Consider the following 20,919-nt stretch of genomic DNA (forward strand, 5'->3'; position numbering starts at 1 on the left):
ATTCACACCTAAATCTTTAGCTAAGCAGCTGCCTGTAGTAGAATATTCCTGAAGACACAAATGAATGTACTGAACCCCCCTGGTAGGTTACCCTTGAAATGCCTGAGTTACTCTTTTTCATCTTGACATTTCTGCAAAAGTTGGCATTTCCCTCTGAACAAGACACTCACCTTCTCACATCTTCCCTTCCCCAGGTTCTCTGTTGCTTCACCCCTGTCCCAGCCTCCTACTTCACCTGCCCCTCTGAAAACATTATCCTACACTAAACTGCCTTTTACCTTCCATAACCAGCTGAGATTTCTGCTGTTTCCCAGCCTCAACTGAAACCTGATTCTTCCCCAAAGGTTCCATTTCCTTTTCTTCTCTTTTTTTCTTAAGAAAGGGTGACTCTTTTTCTACCTTCTCTCACACTGAAATCTACAGATAACCTGGCAACCTCCATTATACAACAATGGTCTTTCCAAACCTGTCTTTCCATAGATACACTCCTATACTTTTCTCTGGATTTCACTATGAAAATCAAAATTTCTTCTGAAGTGACTCTTGTTCCTACACGGGAGGGCCCCTAGGAAGAATGAACTATATTAAGCTGGATGGGGCATATACGGTTGGGTATAGTATTTGCTGTATCTTTCATAGATCTAAGGTGTTATTTTAGACCCACGAAAAGAGAAAACACCCTCTTCTAACAACACAAGATAAGACTCTACACATGCATATCACCAGATGGTTAATACCGAAGTCAGATTGATTATATTCTTTGCAGCCAAAGGTGGCGAAGCTCTATACTGTCAGCAAAAACAAGAGTAGGAGCTGTCTGTGGCTCAGATCATGAACTCCTTATTGCCAAATTCAGACTTAAACTGAAGAAAGCAGGGAAAACCACTAGACCACTCAGGTATGACCTAAATCAAATCCCTTACAATTTTACTGTAGAAGTGACAAATAGATTCAAGGGATTAGATCTGACAGAATGAGTGCCTGAAGAACTATGGGCGGAGGTTGATGACATTGTACAGGAGGCAGGGATCCAGACCATCCGCAAGAAAAAGAAATGCAAAAAGGCAAAATGGCTGTCTGAGGAGGCCTTACAAACAGCTATGAAAAGAAGAGAAGTGAAAAATCAAAGGAGAAAAGGAAAGATATACCCATTTGAATGCAGAGTTCCAAAGAATAGCAAGGAGAGATAAGAAAGCTTTCCTCAGTGCCAACATCCATTGGATCATCAGAAAAGCAAGAGTTCCAGAAAAACATCTACTTCTGCTTTATTGACTTCTCTATCAAGGTAATGGAGTATAAACCAAAGAAAAGAAGAAATTTTAATAAGGACATCTATACAGAACCTTAAAAAGATGAGGAGTTAAAGAGGCCTTTTTGATGGAAATAAATCTTTGAAAAGATGCTAAAAGGCTGGATAATTAGTCATCAACTGTAACAGTTGCCATTTAAGTCCCTATTTGTTCTCCATTTAAAGTGAGAATGTGGAAGTTGAGAGAGTAAGCAAAGTGCTCAAAGTCACAAAGATGTTCAAGCAGTGGATCTGAGTCCCATTCCAAGGCCTGCTCTCCTTCCATTCTATGCTGTGTGCATCGTCAAGAGGCTAAGAAGCCAATCATCTTTTGGGCATGTCCAGGGGTGACCATTATAGCTACACTTCTTTGGAGAGAGATGGTTCCTGGATGTTCTTGCTTTCCAGATGAACACTCAGACTCAGATGTATAAAGTAAATAAAGTCAACTACAAAAAGTTGATCTTACAAAGCTCGCAGTGGTTTTTTTTTTTTTGGATGTTCTTGCCTTCCAGGTGGACACTCAAACTCAGATGTATAAAGTAAATAAATCCAACTACAAAAAGTTGATCTTACAAAGCTTGCAGTGGTTTTTTTTTTTTTGTTGTTGTTGTTTTGCTGCCCACAAAGACAGTTTAAGCAAAAAGAAAGACCTCTTTCACCCGCTTACATGAGAAGCTCTGCTGTGGTCCACTTTGTATTTAATAGAAGTCACTCAGTAACTCTTGGGCTTCCCTGATAGCTCAGTTGGTAAAGAATCTACTTGTAATGCAGAAGACCCCAGTTCAATTCCTGAATCGGGAAGGTCCCCTGGAGAAGGGATAGGTTACCCACTCCAGTATTCTTGGACTTCTCTTGTGGCTCAGCTGGTAAAGAATCCACCTGCTATGCAGGAGACCTGGGTTTGATCCGTGGGTTGGGAAGATCCCCTGGAAAAGAAAAGGCTACCCACTCCAGTATTCCACCCTGGAGAGTTCCATGGACTATATAGTCCACGGGGTCGCAGAGTCAGACACGACTGAGCATCTTTCACTTTCACTTCACTTTCAGTAACTCTCGGTGATGTGACAGGAAATTTGCTACATATGTTATAAACATTCCTTTACTTGATCCTAGCAACAACTCTATAAAGTACATACTAATGTGACCATTTTATAGAAGAGTACACTGTGGGTCAAGGAATTTAATAATTTATTAGAAATTCATGACCAATGGCAAGGCCTACATATAAAACACCTGCTATTAACCTCAAATCAAGATGGTGGAGTAAAAGGACTTGCCCTCATCTTCTCCTGTGAGAACACCAAAATTTCAACTAGCTGCTGAACAACCATCAACAGGAAGACGGTGGAACCTACCAAAAAAGAGACAACCCATGTCCAAGCACAAAGCAGAAGCCACAAAGAGATGGCAGGAGGGGAGCAGCTGCATGAAAATAAAATTTCACACCCGTCGGGTGGGCGACCCACAACTGGAAAACAATAATACTAAAGAAGTTCTAACGCTGTTGCAGAGGCTCTAGGCCCCACATCAGCCCTCCTGACCTGGGGATCCAGCTAAGGGGCTGGGAATCCCCAGGGAATCTGACTTTGCAGGACAGCGGGATTTGATTATAGAACTTTCACAGGAGTTGGGGAAGCAGAGACTCTTGGAGGGCACAAAGAAAACTTTGTGTGCCCCAGGACCCAGGGGAAGGAGCGGTGACCCCACAAGAGACGGAGTCAGGCCTGCCTTAAGCGTTTGGGGGGATTCCTGCAGAGGCAAGGGCCAGCAGAGGCCAGTCACGGGGTCAGGGACAAGGGCGGCAGCAGTCTTGGGAGGTGCATGGTGGCATAAATCCTTCTGGAGGCCCGGCCAGAGAGGAAAAAGTGACTTTTGTCCTCCAGCTATTAGGGCCAATCCTTCCAGCTCACTTCCACAGATTCCACAGGAAGAATACCTACGGAGTTGAGACAAACGTCACCATAGAGCCTCCTCCGGTCCACCAAGAGCTGGCATTGCCAAAGGAAGACGCCCACTGCACTTCCAACCCAACCAGATCCTAGAATCCCCGATCTGTGTCCTCAAAAACCTCACAGTCACCAGCAATGCCTCTGTCTACATAGATCAGAGGCACAGCCACGACAAAGACTTCCTTTCAGGTCGCTGGCCCCTGAGGCAGGCAGCCAAGAGAGTGACCTCCAGCCTGAGAGAAAAGCTCCTGGAACTAGAGCTCCGCCTCACTCCTGAATGTGCTCCTGTAACTTTCAGCTCCTAGCAAGGCCAGGCACTTCCATACTTGGGGTCTAAGTAACAGTACACAGTAACAGCATGGATCACACGTCCCTTGAAAGTCTATGACCTGACAGATTAGGTCAGTAGTTTCAATTCCCAGGCAGTTATGAAATGGTCAAAGAGACCGGAAAGTTTCACTGAGAAAGGAGAGTTCAGTCCGCAGGCTTCATCCATCTCTGGCCGCTCCCCTGGAGGAGATACACGGTGCCTCCTGACATTAGCAGGTCGGTATCATCCCCTGACAGGGTTTCTGCCGTAAGTCATATGAGGGCACCGTGGAACCGCAGATGAGGACACAGCTCTTGCTTTCAACTTACTTGGGCATCTCTTTCAATCAATCACACACACAGGCACACTGCAGATTGAGCAAAGTAAAGCAGAAAATGTGTTTACTAGGAGAACAAAGAACTAAAGCTCTGAGCATGTTTACCTTGTCCTGAAGAATCCTGGATGAGCCACCAAGATGAAAGGTTGCTGCTACGAGCCATAAATGATGCTGGGATTCTTGGCTTTTGGAGAAGAATTCAATCCTGGGCCAGGGACGAGGCGTGATTGCTCAGAGCTTCTTGTGTAATAAAGTTTTATTAAGGTATAAAAGAGACAGAGAAAGCTTCTGACATGGACATCATAAGGGGGCAGAAAGAGTGCCCCCTTGCTAGTTTTTAGCAAGGAGTTATATACCTTTCAGCAAGCTGCTAGTTAGAGAAAGGAAACAAGACTGAGACAGTGGCACCAGGCCCCTCGCCCAGAGCATGCATTCTGAGATAACATTCCCACAAGGGGAGTCATCCAGGGCCATGGAACAATTGACACGAATCTTGAAGAAAGGCAAATTTCCAAGCAAATACACAGTCCACCAACATAGCTTAAGAAAGATATTTCCATGAGAAAAATGCAATGGTTAGCTCAAGGTCTGAGATAAAGCTATGCTCAGGTGGAGCCAGGCGTCTCTATAACAACACAGAATTAGAAGAGAAAAAAAAAAAAAAAGTTCGACATTTGCAGTTTTATTTCCTCCCAACCCTTGGGGACCTCAGGCCTCCCTACTGAGGCTGTTAACATTCTCACAGCCAAACAGTCTATTGACTCCTGGACTGAATCGCCTCAGGCCAAACAACTAACAGGGAGGGAGCACAGCCCCACTCATCCGCAGAATTTGAATTAAAGGTGTACTGAGCCTGGCGCTGCCCACCAGAGCAAGACCTACTTCCCCACAGTCAGTCCCTCCCATCGGGAACCTTGCACGAGGCTCTTAGCCTCATCTACCTCTATCTACAGATAGAAAAAGCAAGAAATAGAAACCTACAGCCTCTAGGACAGAAACGACAGTCACAGAAAGTGAACCAAAATGATCACATGGATCACAGGCTTGTGCAACTCAAAGAAAGTATGAGCCACTGAAGACGGACAGGTCATGGTGGGGAGTTCTGACCAAACGTGGCCCACTGGAGAAGGGAATGGCAGACCACTCCAGCATTCTTGCCTTCAGAGCCCCATGAACAGTTTGAAGAGGCAAAAACAGATACGACACCGGAAGATGAGTCCCCTAGATTGGCAGGTGTCCATTATGCATATGCTACTGGGGGAGAGCAGACAAAGAGCTCCAGAAAGAATGAAGGGGCCAGGCCAACGTGGAAACAACACTCAGTTGTAAAGAAAGTACAGTCCAGTATGGTAAAGAACAACATTGCATAGGAACCTGGAATGTAGGCCCATGAATCAAGGTAAATTGAACATGGTCAAGCAGGAGATGGCAAGAGTGAACATTGATTATCTTAGGAATCAGTGAAATTAAAATGGACAAGAATGGGCAAATTTAATTCAGAAGATCGTTGTATCTACTACTGTGGGCAAGAATCCCTTAGAAGAAATTGAGTAGCCCTCATAGTCAATAAAAGAGTCCGAAATGCAGTACTTGGGTGCTCTTTCAAAAATGGCAGAATGATCTCAGTCTGTTTCCAAGAGAAAACGTTCAATATCCCAGTAATCCAAGTCTATGCCCCAATCACTAATGCCAAAGAAGCTGTGGTTCTGTGAAGACCTACAAGACCTTCCAGAACTAACACTAAAATAGAATGCCCTTTTCAACACACGGGATTGGAATGCAAAAGTAGGAAATCAAGAGATACCTGGACTAACAGGCAAGTTTGGCCTTGAAGCACAAAACGAAGCAGGGCAAAGACTAACAGAGTTTTGACAAGAGAACGCACTGGTCACAGCCAACACCCTTTTCCAACAACACAAGAGATGTCTTTACACATGAGCATCACCAGATGGCCAATACTGAAATCAGACTCATTATGTTCTTTGCAACTTAAAATGGAAAAGCTCTTGATATAGTCAGAATAAACAAGACTGGGAGCTGACTGTGGCTCATGTCATGAGCTCTGTATTGCATTTTTAAGGAAGAAATTGAAGAATGTAGGGAAAATAGCTAGACCATTCAGGTATGACCTAAATCAAATCCATTATGATTATACAGTGGAAATGACAAATACATTCAAGAGATGAGGTCTGGGAGAGAGTGAATTCCAATCCCCTGGAGTAACAGGCACGTTTGGCTTTGAAGCACAAAGTGTCCACCCACATATGGAGTTTGTACTGGAGGAACGACAGGCTCTACTGATGAGCATGTATTTAACAGTTAAAGCAGCTTTGCCGGTATATTCCTATTAAAGATGGTTCTTTAAAGGTAACAAAACAAAGAATATCTAAACGTGAACTGAAGGCCCAAAGAGAACTAGAGTTTCCAATTCCTGGGTGAAACAACACAAGATACAGAAAGATTTGCTTTGCAGTTATAATTATGGAGTCTTTATCAAATTCCAGAGGTTACTCTCACATGCAATCTTCAAACATAATGTACGCTGTCAGTGATAAACTTAGCTGCTTGCTCTCCTGAGGTACCCAGACCTGCCTGGATGGTGAGCTGGTTATGGAGCAGATTGATACCTATCCCCTTTATATCCATACCACCCTACCGATTACTTAACGCTTTATGCATTCTGATTGGGTGGTGTCCCCACTGACTGGCTCGTGTCCCTGCCTCAAGGGCTTATAAATATTTTGAATATAGCCTTGCTTGTGAATAAATATTAAATACATACTGTAGAGGTGAAAACTAGAAACAACTATGGCAACTGATCATAGGATAGAGCAGTTTGTCACAATAAGACCCGTCACCTACGTCTGATAATACCTGGGCAGAAGGAACATAAGCACAACATAATTTATCTTATCGAGAAAGACCAAAAAAGATGGCTTAGTTTGAGAAGGCCTCTGATGGTTCAGATGGTAAAGAATCTGCCTGCAATGCAGGAGACCAGGGTTCAATCCCTGGGTCAGGAAGATCCCCTGGAGAAGGGAATGGCAACCCACCCCAGCATTCTTGCCTGGAGAATTCCATGGACAGAGGAGCCTGGCAGGGCTCAGTCCATGCGGTCACGGAGTCGAGCACGCCTGAGCAACTAACACCCTTTACATAAGGAATCAGATTGCTGGGACAGAAATCCTGGCTCTGACGCTCGACTCTGTGGCATTGGACAAAAATGGAGAAAACCTCTTAGATGGTTTGGAGGATTAAGCAAATGAATGTGTATAAAAGTACTCAGAACAATGTCTAACATATAGTGCATAAATAAGTTTTAACTGTTATTAAAGCCTTGGAATTCAGAAATGAGCCCCGACCCCGCCTTACCAACAATTACCAAATAGTTTCAGAAGTTGCCAAAGGCTTTTTTGCCTTATAATCAAAAAGGGTAAGAGTACTGGGAATAAAAAATACTCATATTTTTATTGTCTAAAGTTTCCACAGGCAAATAAACGTATTTTAGAGGGAAAAAGTTAATAACCAACAGCATCTTAGCTCTTAGGACTCTATTTCAATATACCCCCTAGGAGATGACCTTTCCTGTAACTGACTGTAAAAAGGATGCTTTTTACAACGCCTTAGCATGTTATGAATTTGAAATTGACTCTCGGATTGTTTATCAACACGTGCGGGCTCCGTTGTCTCCAACTCTCTGCAACCCCATGACTAGTCCACCAGGCTCTTCTGTCGATGGAATTTTCCCGGCAAGAACACTGGAGTGGGTTGCCACTTCCTTCTCCAGGGCTCTTCTTGATCCAGCGGTGGAACCTGAGTCTCCTGCGTCTCCTGCGTTGGCAGGTGGATTCTTCACCACTTGGGCCATCTGGGAAGCCCAGGGTTATACATGCTCTATATTTATTAAGACACTGCTTTCAAACAGGTTTCTGCAATATACCTTAGCTGGGTTTGGAAGTGCCTGTCATACTCCAAGACCTGCCAGCACTAGATATTTTCAATATTTGGTAATAAAAAGGGGCATCTTAGTTTTGTGTTAATTACATCTATAATGCTTTAAACAAATGAGACATCTTTGCTAAATATTTTAGCTTGATGCCTGTGTTTCTTAAAAACAGCTTGAAAGGATTTGTGCAATTATATCAAAAATTACAGTAAAAATTGCTTACATAATTATAGGTAAAAGATCATTAAATGTTTAGGGTTTAAAAAAATATAGCACAGCTTTAAAAAGGGGTAAGTTCTTTAGAGATCAGATAATTAGATGAAATGATTCAAAGAATGTATAAATTAAGAAAGTCTATTTTATGTGTTTCTTAAAAATAGTTAATGCAGACTGAGGTAGAGATTGGGTGATCTGGGACAGCATGAGAAGGAAGGCCCAGTTTAACCAGACTGGGTTTTAAAGGAAAAATACAGCTAAGGTAGCCCCAAAACAATTAATAAACTTTTAAACATATTACTGGGAAAGAACATTTAACGAAGTACTGAACTTTGTATAAGACTGGTGTTTTTCAAGAGAATACTTACTTCCTTAATTTGAAATGATAATGAATTTTATTATCCAACAGATAGAAATATTACTGAAGTCAGTAACATTGATCTTGTACAGATCAATGAACTGACAGGACATTCCAGTGATTTCAGCTAAGGCAGATAGAATGGAGCAGAAAGAGAAAGCTTTTCTCTTTAGAACGTGGCTTCCACACTGCCTCTAATCTATACTATATTAGATAAAAAGGACCCCGTTAGTCAAAGATGGTATGTAGGACAGAATCTGGATGGCTATGGCAAAGACACAATGAAACAGGAAGCATTAAAGCAATAAAGCTGTATGCGTATTTTTACATATCTCTGGTTGTTATCTTAATATCTGGTTGATTGGGAGTTCTTAGTCTGAACTCTTAAACAGCGATAAGCAGTGATGTACAATCTATAATATACAAGGTTCCAAGATCAAAGGCAAAGGAAGAGCAAGCCTCCACTACTCAAAATTTAAACATAACCCTCTGAGGGGACATTTAGCAGGCTTTACAGAGAAAAATTCTGAGGACATGATACACAGCTGCCCCTGCTAGCTCCATCTGATTCTTCAACAGAGAGGAATGCAACAGAGGGCATTATCACAGAGACCTGAAGGAAAGGAATTTCAGAGAAATGTAAGCCTCCAAGGGTAAACTCTATCACAAAAGAAACAAATACACACATTTTTAAAAATCATGGAGTAAAAGATACCCTAAAATATTTATTGGGAACTTCGCTTTGGGCCAAATTTGAGCTATTTTGAATGCATTAACACAACCGAATACAAATGAAAGGTGTTAATATGTGAGAAAGAGAGTGTGTTGTTAGGAGAAGCTAAAGCTAAACAAAGCAAGAATAGCAGGAGTTTTAGGATGAGGTATATTTATAGCTCCAATTAAGTGGAATGAACTTGGACCCTAGTTTGCTTTCCTAGGAAAGTCAGGTCAGAGTCCTAGGGCGTGTATGTACACCCAAGGGCCAGTCTCACCTGGGAGGAGTCTGAGAAAGACTGGAATTTTCCTGAGTAGGCAATCTGGTCTTCCTAGGGCTTAAACTAAATCAAGGAGTGACTGGGCAGTTTGGTAGCCCCTGAACTGCTGCTGGGGAAATCTCTACATGTCTGGAATTGGAAGTCAGTTACAGATATTCATTTAAAGCTTCCAAGAGGATGCTGTAATGCAACAGCTTAGAACAAAATTTCCACTCCGACAAGTGCCTGGGAATTTCTCATTGACACAGACACCTATGATTTCCTTACTATACAATGCATACTTAGTTACTGACCACAGCAGGGAAGGGCTGCTCAGGATCCCCAGTTATTGATCAAAACAATCATACAACATTGGTCTTGTCTAAGTGTCTGGAAGAAAGCTAAATCCAGAAATTGGTGCCTTCTCCAGCACAGCCCAGCTGATATGCTGAGGGAGGAAAGGGGCGGTGGGGGGTGAGGGGACAGATTGAAACCGGGCAGAACTTTCCTCCAAGGAGCCTGACTTACTTTAAGTTCAGGATTCCCAGTATTATGAGAGTATATTGTAATATCACATTACAATGTCACTAGGAAATTACTTGTCTTTTCTATATTCTGAAATAATGATCAATATTTATGGAATATGTTCTACATGCCAGGCATGTTGCTAAGCACTTTAAATACATTTTGTTTCTTCACAGAGAACCTCAGAGGTCCTGTCCGCCTCACTTTACCAATTAAGAAACTAAGGCTCAGAGAAAAATACACAATGGCTTAATGGTAGAACTGATATTCATGCCAAGGATTATTTGCCTCTAGAGATTATGATCTTAACCACCACAACTTATTATCACTTTTCATCAAAATTTGCTTATAAATGTGGGAGATGATACCAGTTTACTGTTTAGACAGAAGGATTTCCTCCAAGTTTGGGGGAAATGTGGAAAATCTTGTTTTCTTCCTCAGGTAGCAGCAACACAAAAACATAAATTATCTTTGAGTATTTTTTTTCTAATGTCCCAAGTCCCAAACAACATCAACCTAATGAGAATTAAATCTTAATTTGTTGAGTCTTTTCTTAAGTATTAAAAAGGAGCTTTACTTAATGACTCCCTTGAGATAGTATAAACAAGAATCCAACTTCAGCTTCTTATTTTAGAATTCAAAAGTCACTTGATTCTGCTAGAAAACCACATTTCTTTTTCTTCCCCCACACAGGAAGAAAAGATGTATCCTTGGGTTGGCTAACAAGCCTCTGTACTATAACCAGAGGAATAATTAGAGGTAAGAATGCACCCTCAGACATAAATTTCCCTAAATACTTTTCAGAACAAACATTTCTCATCCCTCCTTCACGACTTTATCAGAACATTATGATGTCTGTCCTTTGTGTTTTATCATTTTTGCTAAATTATTTGAAATATTTCAGCATGATCCTCCAAGAAAACCTTTTAGTAAGCACATTTTTTTGCAACTGTAGATATCTGCCCTAAATCAATCTACATAACCAGTCACAACTTTTTATTAACAGAAAAATGATTTTTGCTTCATTCATGCCCTATTTTAAGTACATACAATTTAGGGGAAAAATCTTACCTTACTTAGAAATGTAGGCCTTCCAGGTGACCACTAAGCAGTCCATAAGAATACAGGTTGAACTCAGGTGTGAGAGGTTGGATTGATGAATGCAGTCTGAGTCAGAAAGCAAAGTCTAAGGTGTATTTGATTACTTGCCTATGACAGATCAAGGAAACCAATAATGTAATGCAAGACTCCTGACCCTACGCAGATCAGGGTCAATACAGATTTTTAAAGTCCATAAATCAGGACGCCCAGTTACAGACAGTATAACGGAGCAGCTGGCCCCTTTGGTTTCACGCTGTGCATGCCGTCCTTCACCATCGGCAAGACCCAGGCAGCCTCCCTGGGGCAGGACTGCTCTCTGGCCTCCAGGTGCAGGGCAAACCTATCTGGTGTGCTAGATTACTGCCATCACCTGCTGCCGCCTGCAGCGAGTGCGGACGGTGCCAAGCAAAGAGCCATAACCTTGCAGAGTGACAGCACATCTGCACCTGAAACTCACTGCAGTTCTGGCTGGGAGCATGCTCAAGACGAACAAGCTCAGCTTCAGAGAACAGCTTTCTTTGTAAAGACGTCCCTAAACTCCACAGGGAGACCTTAGCAGTGCGTGCCTCTGATTTATGCTACTGCTATCATGATCACTGGTGTTTACTTACTCTCTCACACACACTCACGCGTGTGGAAGACACTAGGCATCATGCTTTACTCACTCCTGTAACCCCAACAACTAGCAATGTGCCTACTACACACTAACACGCAGTAGGTGGTCACTATTTGCTTGTTACTTCACAAGGGCATTAGACTCTCTGAAAGGACTTCAGCAGGACTCTCTTGTCTGGATCAGAAGGCACTCAAAGTCCTTGATCCTGTGGCCCTGGCTGGCTATCTAGCCTCCATGCATTGCTGCCCACATCCACTCAGCCTTCCGCCAATGTAGACACTTGGAGAAGGCAGGGTACGTTGAGGGGCGGGGGAGCTCTTCCCTCTTTCTCACCCTCCTCTACTCAGCACTCACCAGTGGTGAGTCTTTTACTACTCCCTGGAAGCTGAATTGGAGGTTGCTGTTCCCCTCCCAGGATCCCCAAAGTCACCCATGCCAACTTTAATCACTATTCAATAAGATTCATTATGAAATAAGATCAAACAAGGGCTTCCTTTAAAGACACAGGCAATCTCAGCTTTCACCTCCGAGTCCCCAGGGCCACACATTCCTCGTACATCACAGCCACTCTAATATTAGTTTAAGGAAATAGCTAAGATCCTAAAGCCCACACATGGGGAGAACAGACTTTCACGGAATCTCAAAATAGAAGAACCAGATAGTCTTTGAACATTTTTGAAGTCTTAAGATGAAATACCATATAGGTATTTACTATGCAGAGACTGTTAAAGTTGAAGTAAAAATAGAATTAAGGTTTTTAAGGATATCAATAGATGAGAGAGGAGGGCTGCTCTGAGGCTAATGTCACAGAGAAAGTTACCTCAACACTTACACGGTGACTAAAGACGAAATCAACAGCTGGAGGCTATGCACCTTTCCCTTGAGATGGATTTGTCACTAGCTCTCCAGGAAGGGGTGCATGAAGGGAAGCAGCATGCGCCATGAGGAGCTAGATTAGGGAAGCCCGCAGGGTCACCGCTTGCAGAGGTTCTGTTGTTAAACTCTGACAGCTGTTACCAATCCAAGTACGGATCAGCTTGGATTCTCCTCTGCCAAGTTCCTCCATAATGTCTTCAAGTTACTGGGAGGGGAAATGGCATATGGAATATTGTTAACATTGATCGTATCTATCATGCATATGCACCTACTCTAAGGCTCAGGAGAGAATTTATAGTAATGCTGGCATTTAACACTTATTACATTTGCAAAAGTTCTGAAGAAATAAAAGTATAACTGTCATGTAACTTGAGGATGGGAGAGTAGTAAATGCTGAATCCTCAAAGATCAAATACGGCTGAAATTAATAATCCAACGAGAGGCTTTCAACTGTCAAAACACTGCAGAAGAAAGTGAATTTGAGCTCTAAAGTGGAGGGGTAGACAGACATGACTAAAATGTAGACAATTTTAAATTGGTCTGAAAGGCAGACTAAGCATTATGTATCAGGCATTTGCTAAATCAGTTCTATCAATATTTATTTCTAACAAGAAACAATCTTTCAGGGTTGATTTCCTTTAAAAAAAAAAAAAAAAGAAACAATCTCCTAGTCATAGCTAGTAGAAAATCTGATCTGTTAAATCCACACACTTGTTTTCCTAGATGCTGAACGTGATGTCTGTCATCGTTTGTGCATTTCTTCCTGTCCTGGCCCGTGGTTGCTACAGAATTGTTGCATCGTCTGCTGGGGCTTCTCGTCCTTCAGGATTCTTTCCGTGACCTCCTCTTTGTTCTCTGTTTTCCTGGCACTTTCACACGTCTCATGTACACAACAGCTTCAACAATCTCCAGCTTTATAGTCTGTTATCATTTAAATTGCTTCCATGTGCAATTCTGCGGGTCGGTTCTTCCACTGTGTGTGTCTATCTTGTTCGTCCCAGGGATTCTCTGCTTCCTAGAATCATAAAGGAGAGAAAATTAACACCCTTCAATGTTCATTTTCAGCCTGGAGGGGTCAAGGTTTTCCTTTCTTCGGGGTCTCCTGTTGACAATTTTGAAAGTTTTCTACATGGTTCCTTAAAACATCCCGCCCCCACCAGGACAAAGCCCCAGCTGTCCACAGGAATAGTTAACTCAGGAACACCCCTGGGTTCACCCTCCCTCCTTCCTCCTTCCTTCACTATTCTCAGGGCCCTCCACCATTTGGGTTCCCTTCCTCAATTCAACTGCTTGCATCAAAGACTTGGCTCAGGCTCTGCTTCTTGGAGAAACCCAATTACTTAAGGCTATGAAAACATTCTTCTGATTTTCTGGTTCATTCTCATTACCCTATTAATCACCAGAGCTAAAACTCAATACACTTTTTCCACTTACAGAGAACAGCCTCAAGACTTGATATGTGAATATCAAGTATAACTTCCATAAGTTCTATACAGCCTTGCACACATTAGATGGTTAATAAGGGGAAATTGTGGTTCCTTTTAAGGTAGTGATTACTTAAGAAGAATGATGTATATGTAAATATGAAAAGAAATACATAAATTGCCCTTTTGCAGATGACTTAAGATAGCTAGAAGCAGCTATAATTACCCATTTATATGTCACATTTCTAGGATCAGTTTAGAGTTCTACATCTATAAACCTTCCTGGCTGTTTTCTTTTCATCCTATGTTTTCTAATAAAAAGTAAAAATTTAAATTCTTATGGCTTCTTATGTTATCTGTTTCTGGTTAAAAAATTAACAAAATCTCTTGGACAAAGTACCATATAGCTATGAGCTTCACATATCAGCAAAGTATTAAGAAAACCAACTGCTGAATGTGAAACTATTTTTGATTTGGAAAGGAAAAATCTAAGTGTAAGTAGTGGTCCAAAAGGAACAGTTCTATGCAGCTTATGCAGACTATCAGATCAGTTAGCCACAATGCTTCTGATTTAAAAGCCAACAAAGATCCTTTTATAATATTTGACAGGTACCAGAAATCAAGCAACCTGAATGTAAACACTGCTGTGACTGCTTGTCACTAAAGATTGAGATGCTGTGTATTACGTCATAAATATGAAGCAAAGAAATCAAGACCCAGCTTATGAATCTCAGATATACTGGCTGAAACATTCATCAATGTGGAAGAACTGAATTTTTTCCAGGGTTTTCCAAAACAACACACAAGAGTCAATACAGGGTGGCTGAGGAATCTATTTCTCTCCAAGTCTAAAACAGATATACCTATAAATAGGTATCAGTTACTTCCATGAACACCAGAATTATCCACATAATTAATAATAGCACAATTTTTAAAGAACGTTTAAAGTGTAGTTTGCTTGAACATAAAAATAATAACAGGTCATGTCAGTGGAAAAAATAATAAAGTGAAATCGTTTCCATGACTGCTTTTTAATTCCTGAGGAAAAATCATGTGTAGTTTTTGCTGTTCAGCTGCCCAGTCGCGTCCGACTCTCTGAGACCCCATGGATAGAAGCACGCCGGGCCTCCCTGACCCTCACCACCTCCGGAAGTTTGCCCAAGTTCATGTCCATTGCATTGGTGATGCACAAGTTAAAAAAATTATTGAAGCTCTAAGTAATTCACTCCTTAGTCAAAAAACAGAATCTCTTAGTTTCAAATAAGCCCATCTTTTCACTTTGTATTCTGGTGGGACAGAGCTTTCCATAGGCACTCTGTCAGGGCTGTCCCTGTTCTCCAACATTATAACCGTATTTACGTGACTGTCTCGGTAAAAACAAAATTATGAAAGTGCTCTGATCAGTTTTGCTTAAGACCTTATGCCATGCTGACTTGGCCACAATCAGTTGGAGTGCACAGGAAAGAGCCAGATGTTCACAGAGCAGCAGTGACTGAGGAATAGCAGACATTACCGCCAGCCGCTAGCAGGGGTCGCCTTGTAGAGGTGCAAACGGTCAACAAGCTTCAGCAGGTTCCATGGCAGAAAAATCTCTTTGGAGCTCATGGTAACACTAAGGCATCAAATACCGGGAGGCAGGGTGGACTTTATTGGATATGCATTATGAAGTCGTCACTCTGTAGGAAATTATATACTTGCTCTGGAAACGGGGCAATTATGTGAAATGTTAATGAATACTTTCAGACAAAAGAAGTGTCAAAATAGCAAAGTGGGGTTGGATTTTATGAGGAGGTTAATTTCCAAAGTCAGCATATAAAGCAAAACACTTGCAAAGTCAAAATTACCTCTGAAAGTCCTTACAAAAATCCCTTACCACATAAGAAACAGAAGTATGCCAAGTTTAACAGAAGAGTTTGCCTTTTAGAGTTTTATTATTTAAGCATGGAAACAGATTACTATTTCTTTAGTTCAAAATACTATTTTTCATTTGAGGACCCAATGTAATTGACATGCATTTCAGGTCTATATGGTACTAAAAATACCTATAAAAGCAATATATGCCTGAAGTGAGTGAACTGAAGGTCCCTCAGTCATGTCCGACCGACTCTTTGTGACTTCATGGAATGTAGCCTGCCAGGCTCTTTTGTCCATGGGATTATCCAAGCAAGTATAGTGGAGTGGGCAGCCAGTCCCTTCCCCAGGGGATGTTCCCGACACAGGGATTGAACCCAGGTCTCCTGCATTGCAGGTGGATTCTTTATTAACTGAGCCAGCAGAGATATGCTTAATCACTATGAAAAGGCTGCACTCAAAACTACACAATATGACCTGGAAAGTCACAGAACACTGTGTGGTATCAATTGCCTTTAAGACTTGGTGAGGTAGTTTCACTTACACATGAAAGCAACAGAAGTTGAAGTCACTCTCAACTCTAAGGTATGCGTCTATGAAATAAGTCTTTTCTATAAGAAAGCAGTCAGTAAATACTGATCCACAATTAAGAAAATCAGAAAACCCCAGTGCAAAATGCTACCTCTGACCCGTCACCACTAAGCCTCTAGGTCAGCACCCACGTCAATCACCTAAGTCTGAATTCATAGTTTAGATTTTTGACTCAGCGTCAGAATTGATGGCCCTCTGACACAGGACTGTGTCAAAAGGTTGGGTCAGTAACTTTTAGTATAAGCTTCAGCAACAGACCTACGTTTGAACCACAGAACCACTTTTGGTTTTTTTTTTCACTTTTTTTGAGATAATTATAAGGTACAGTTGTTAAGAAATAATACAAAGACATCCTAGGTACCCTTGACCCAGTTTCCCTGAAAGGTAACATCTTGCAAAACTAGCATAATATTAGAATGAATGTGTGAGTTCCCTAGGACTGCCATAACAAAGTACCACAGTTTAGCTGGTTTAAACAACTGAAAGCTATTCTGTCACTGTTCTGGAGGCTTGAAGTCTGAGAACAAGTTGTCAGCAAGGCTGGTTCCTTCCGAGGTCTCTTGACCTCAGGAGCTCAAGGTCAGGTGAGCTGGACACCTCACGGTGTTTGTTGTCAAGGTTGGTTTCTCTTGGCATGCAGATGGCTGTCTCCACCCTGGGTCTTTATGTCTTCTCTCTGTATGTGTCTTTGTCTGGATTTCTTCTTAAAAGGAAATGAGTCATATTGGATTAGGACCCTTCCTCATGACCTCATTTCAATGTAGGAACCTCTTTTAAAGACTGAATCTCCAAATATGATTACATTCTGAGGTCTATTTCAACCATGAATTTTGGTGGGGGAGGTGTAAAATTCAGTCTGTAACAACTAGGGTATTGATATTCATACGGTTAAGATACAGAACGTGTCCACCACCACAAGATTAGCTCATATTGACATTTTCAGGCACATTTACCTCCCTCCTCTCACCCTACTCAACCCCTTAACCCCTGGAATTTATTCATCTTTTCTCCATCTCTGTAATTTTGTCATTTTGAGGACGTCTTATAAATGGTACAGATAGTCTGTTACTTTTAGGGATTGTCTTTTTAAACGCAGCAGAATTCTCTGGTGATTGATCCAGGCTGTTGCATGTGTCACTAACGCTTCCCTTTTCAAGGCTGAGTGGTATTCTGTGGTGTGGGTGCTACAGTTTGACCACTCACGAGTTGAAGGACATGGGGGTTGACTGTTTTTGGCTGTTATCAGTAAATCTGCCATAAGTACCATGAGCAGGTTCTGAGTGAACACAGTGCTCACTTGCAGGGATAAATACCAGGAGTGCAATTGCTGGAATATTTTTTTTTAAAGAAACTGCTTATTTCCCAGAATAGCTGTACCATCTATATTCCCTCCAGCAGTATGAGTAATTCACTAGCAATATTAGTGATCCAATTTCTCTAAATCGTCACCAGCATTTGGTGTCACTATTTTTTAATCAGCATGTGGTGCCATTGCCATTTAGCTATTCTGATAGGTAGGTAGTACTTCATTGTGGGTTTAACTTGCATTTCCCTGATACCTAACAATGTTAATATCTTTTCACATGCTAACTTACATACTGAAGTGAAATGTCTGTTTATGTTTTTCCTCGTTTTCTAATCATGTGCCTATTTACTGCAGAGTTTTAAGCACACTTTATATATTCTAAATACTAGTCCTTGGTCAGACACATGGTTTACAAATGTCTTCTGTTTGCAGCTTGTCTTTTCATCCTTCTAACAGAGACTTTTGCACAGTGACAGCGCTTAGTTTGAGACTTTAGATCTTACTCTTACATTGCATTTTAACTGATTTTTCCTGATACAGATTCAATGGGGAAAGGTAGGGATGTCATTTCAGTACTGTCCAGGGAGTGTGTAATTTCCTCGGTTCTGTCTCCCAGAGGCAAAAATGTGAAGTGGTGGACCAGTGTTACAGCTCATTTACAGCTCAGTTTTATTTGGCAAGCAAAGGAAAGTATTTATCGTCAAGGCATGAGGGCAGGTTCATAAAAAAAAAAGAGGGCCTCAATTTTGGCTCCTCTTTTTATATATTGTTTTCTCCTCCCCCTGAGCCTGCCCTTTGTAAGCTGGGCTAGCCAGGAGGGCTGTTTGTTTCACCTGAGGTTCTCATTCCAGTCCTCAGACCTTCCTTTGTTCTATTTTGGAGGGCTTTCTCCTTTGTCTTTTAGCCACCTCTATTTTGGACTCCTTTTTTCCTATTCTAACTACTTAACCCTACTACAGACTGGGGTGGATCTCCAGGGTCCCACACAGTCGGCACTCGGGGCAGGCAAAGTTCTCCTTACTGCCCAGGAGGGACAGAAGTCCCAGTTTCCTTTTCAGCCTTCTCTCCCACCAGCCCTGAAGGGGGGCGTGGCACTTTCTTACAGCCTCTAGAAAACACAAGCCTCAGCTCTCCCACCACCATTTTTCTGTGACGTTTGGTATGAATTGAGAGGCTACTGTCTAAGCTTTCTGTCTTGCTAGGACTTCTCTTTCTGGCTTGTTTAGTAGAGAGAACAGACTTTTGTTTCTGCCCTTTCATCTATGCCTGTTGGCATTTCCAGTTGCCAGCCAAAGTCTAGGATTCAAGGGCTTCCCTGGTGGCTCAGATGGCAAAGAATCTGCCTGTCGTGTGGGAGACTTGGGTTCGATCCCTGGGTCAGGAGGAAGGCTAAGAGAAAACCCAGGGGGTTCTCTACACTGTAGCTCCTTGGGTCCTGGATTTCCTAGCCTGCTGTCCTTTCTCGTTCTACCTTTCAGAGCCTTATATTATTCTACATGCAGTGCTCAGGGTTTTTATTGTACTTAGTGGAATAAAGAGAGACAGGTGCTTCTTCGTAGTCTGCCTGGAAGCAGTGATAGGGACGCCCGTCCCCGTCACTTTAGCTTCTGTGAGACCCCAAGCACCCACCTCAGAGGGTGGCGCAGAAGACTAAACAAGACAGACACAAGGCGCTTGACTCACGTAGACAGCGAACTGCTGAGCTGTTTCCCTCTGAAATGAAACTATGCGGCTAGCCTTCTGATCTTTCAGGGGCATTTTACAAGACTTCTCTGAATCTTCTAGTCCCAGGGATCAGTATCTGCCAGACCTTTACATCCTCTCAATACCAATAAGGCTATTCCTGCCTTTCCCCCGTGGAGTTGGCAATTTTGTATAGGGATGTGATTTCCTTAACAAAGCCCCTTGTCTGTAGCTGACACTCAAACATCTACTCAAATGCATGTGTCATGGTGAAGTTTAGGAGTGCCTTGGGGCAATTCTCTCACAATAGGGCCATTTCCCCAGTAACAGAATGGGCATGACACCAGATATTTACCTCATAGGAACAGTGGCTCCACATGCCAACCCTCTCGTCTGAATGATACCCACACCTTAAAAAAAAAAAAAAAAAAGGCACACTGCCAGAATAATGCAATAAAATCGTCCCATTTGCACTGGTCTTTCCCTGACTTTTTTTTCCCCAGTTCCACCAATGTTCCACAGCAGGGGGAAGTTAAAACTACAGTGAAGACAGCAAAATGGAAGAAGAGACAGTTACCAACGGAGTCAAAGACTTTTGTGTAAGGGAGGATTCAGGCTTCCATTCCAGCAGTCACAAACCAGGATTTCCCTCACTGTAGAACAGCAATCCAGGGACACAGATAGTGTAATGTACAGATACAGAGTCCTATTTCTCCTGAACTAAATTCCTGGATGAGAGCTATGCATAATCAAATTTAACTATAACATTCCAAAAGCACATAATTTATTGGGCGAAGAACACTTTTAAAATAATTTTGCAATTCTAAAACAATGGACTATGCAATGAAAGCTTCTTTTGGTTATTAAATAGTTATTTAGAGCTGGAGACAAGAACCCTGAGGTTAATTGGTTCAGCTTCCAGGTTCTAACAAGGTAAAAGTGATCTGAAGGTGAAGATGCTCTAATGTGTTTGGAGAAACCTCAGGTATGTCAAATTTGGTTGCCACTCCAGTGGTCTGTTTAAAATGTTTACACTTCCTTAAAAACAATAAATGAATCCACCTAACTTTTTACATGCTCATTTTAAAAGATTTTTCTGGAAGATGTAAATTTGCCAGAATCTCCAATCTACTCTGAAGGAGAGTTGAAGGATACAAATTCCTTAGAAGAAGCCTGTTTTATTTGAAGGTCAGATGTGTGTATACTTCTGGGGAAATGGATTTTGTCTCTGCATGTTACACAAGGAACTCCCGTCCCCAGAAACATAGATTTATCATCTCCATATGAGTCAGATATGTTGTCATATTTTTTCTCCTATTCACCTCTAGATGTCAAGTTTACCCAGACTTGGATTGTATTTCTTCAGTTACCAGTGGATGTGAAGGATGTTTCAAATGACAAGGAAACTATTTATACTTACCTATATACTTTATAAAAAGCCTTGTGGACAAGTATTATATTTCTTCACCCTGTCATCCTAGCAACTAGGGTCCTCATTACCTGGACAGTAATAAGCACTTGTTGAATGAAAGGAGTGTGAAAGGAGGAGAAAAACAAAAGGAGTT

General features: G+C 41.8%; 1 protein-coding gene across 1 annotated transcript in view; it reads right to left on the reverse strand.

Moving 5' to 3' along the window:
• HHLA2 (HHLA2 member of B7 family) overlaps nt 1-20,919 on the reverse strand; it is a 148,475-nt gene that overhangs the window by 92,528 nt on the left and 35,028 nt on the right. Inside the window, 2 exon segments of the mRNA XM_065913563.1 lie at nt 12,456-12,704; nt 13,211-13,514. The gene's annotated coding sequence lies outside the window, so the exon portion shown is untranslated.

This window comes from Muntiacus reevesi, chromosome 21 (assembly GCF_963930625.1).
Source record: "Muntiacus reevesi chromosome 21, mMunRee1.1, whole genome shotgun sequence".
NCBI lineage: Eukaryota > Metazoa > Chordata > Mammalia > Artiodactyla > Cervidae > Muntiacus > Muntiacus reevesi.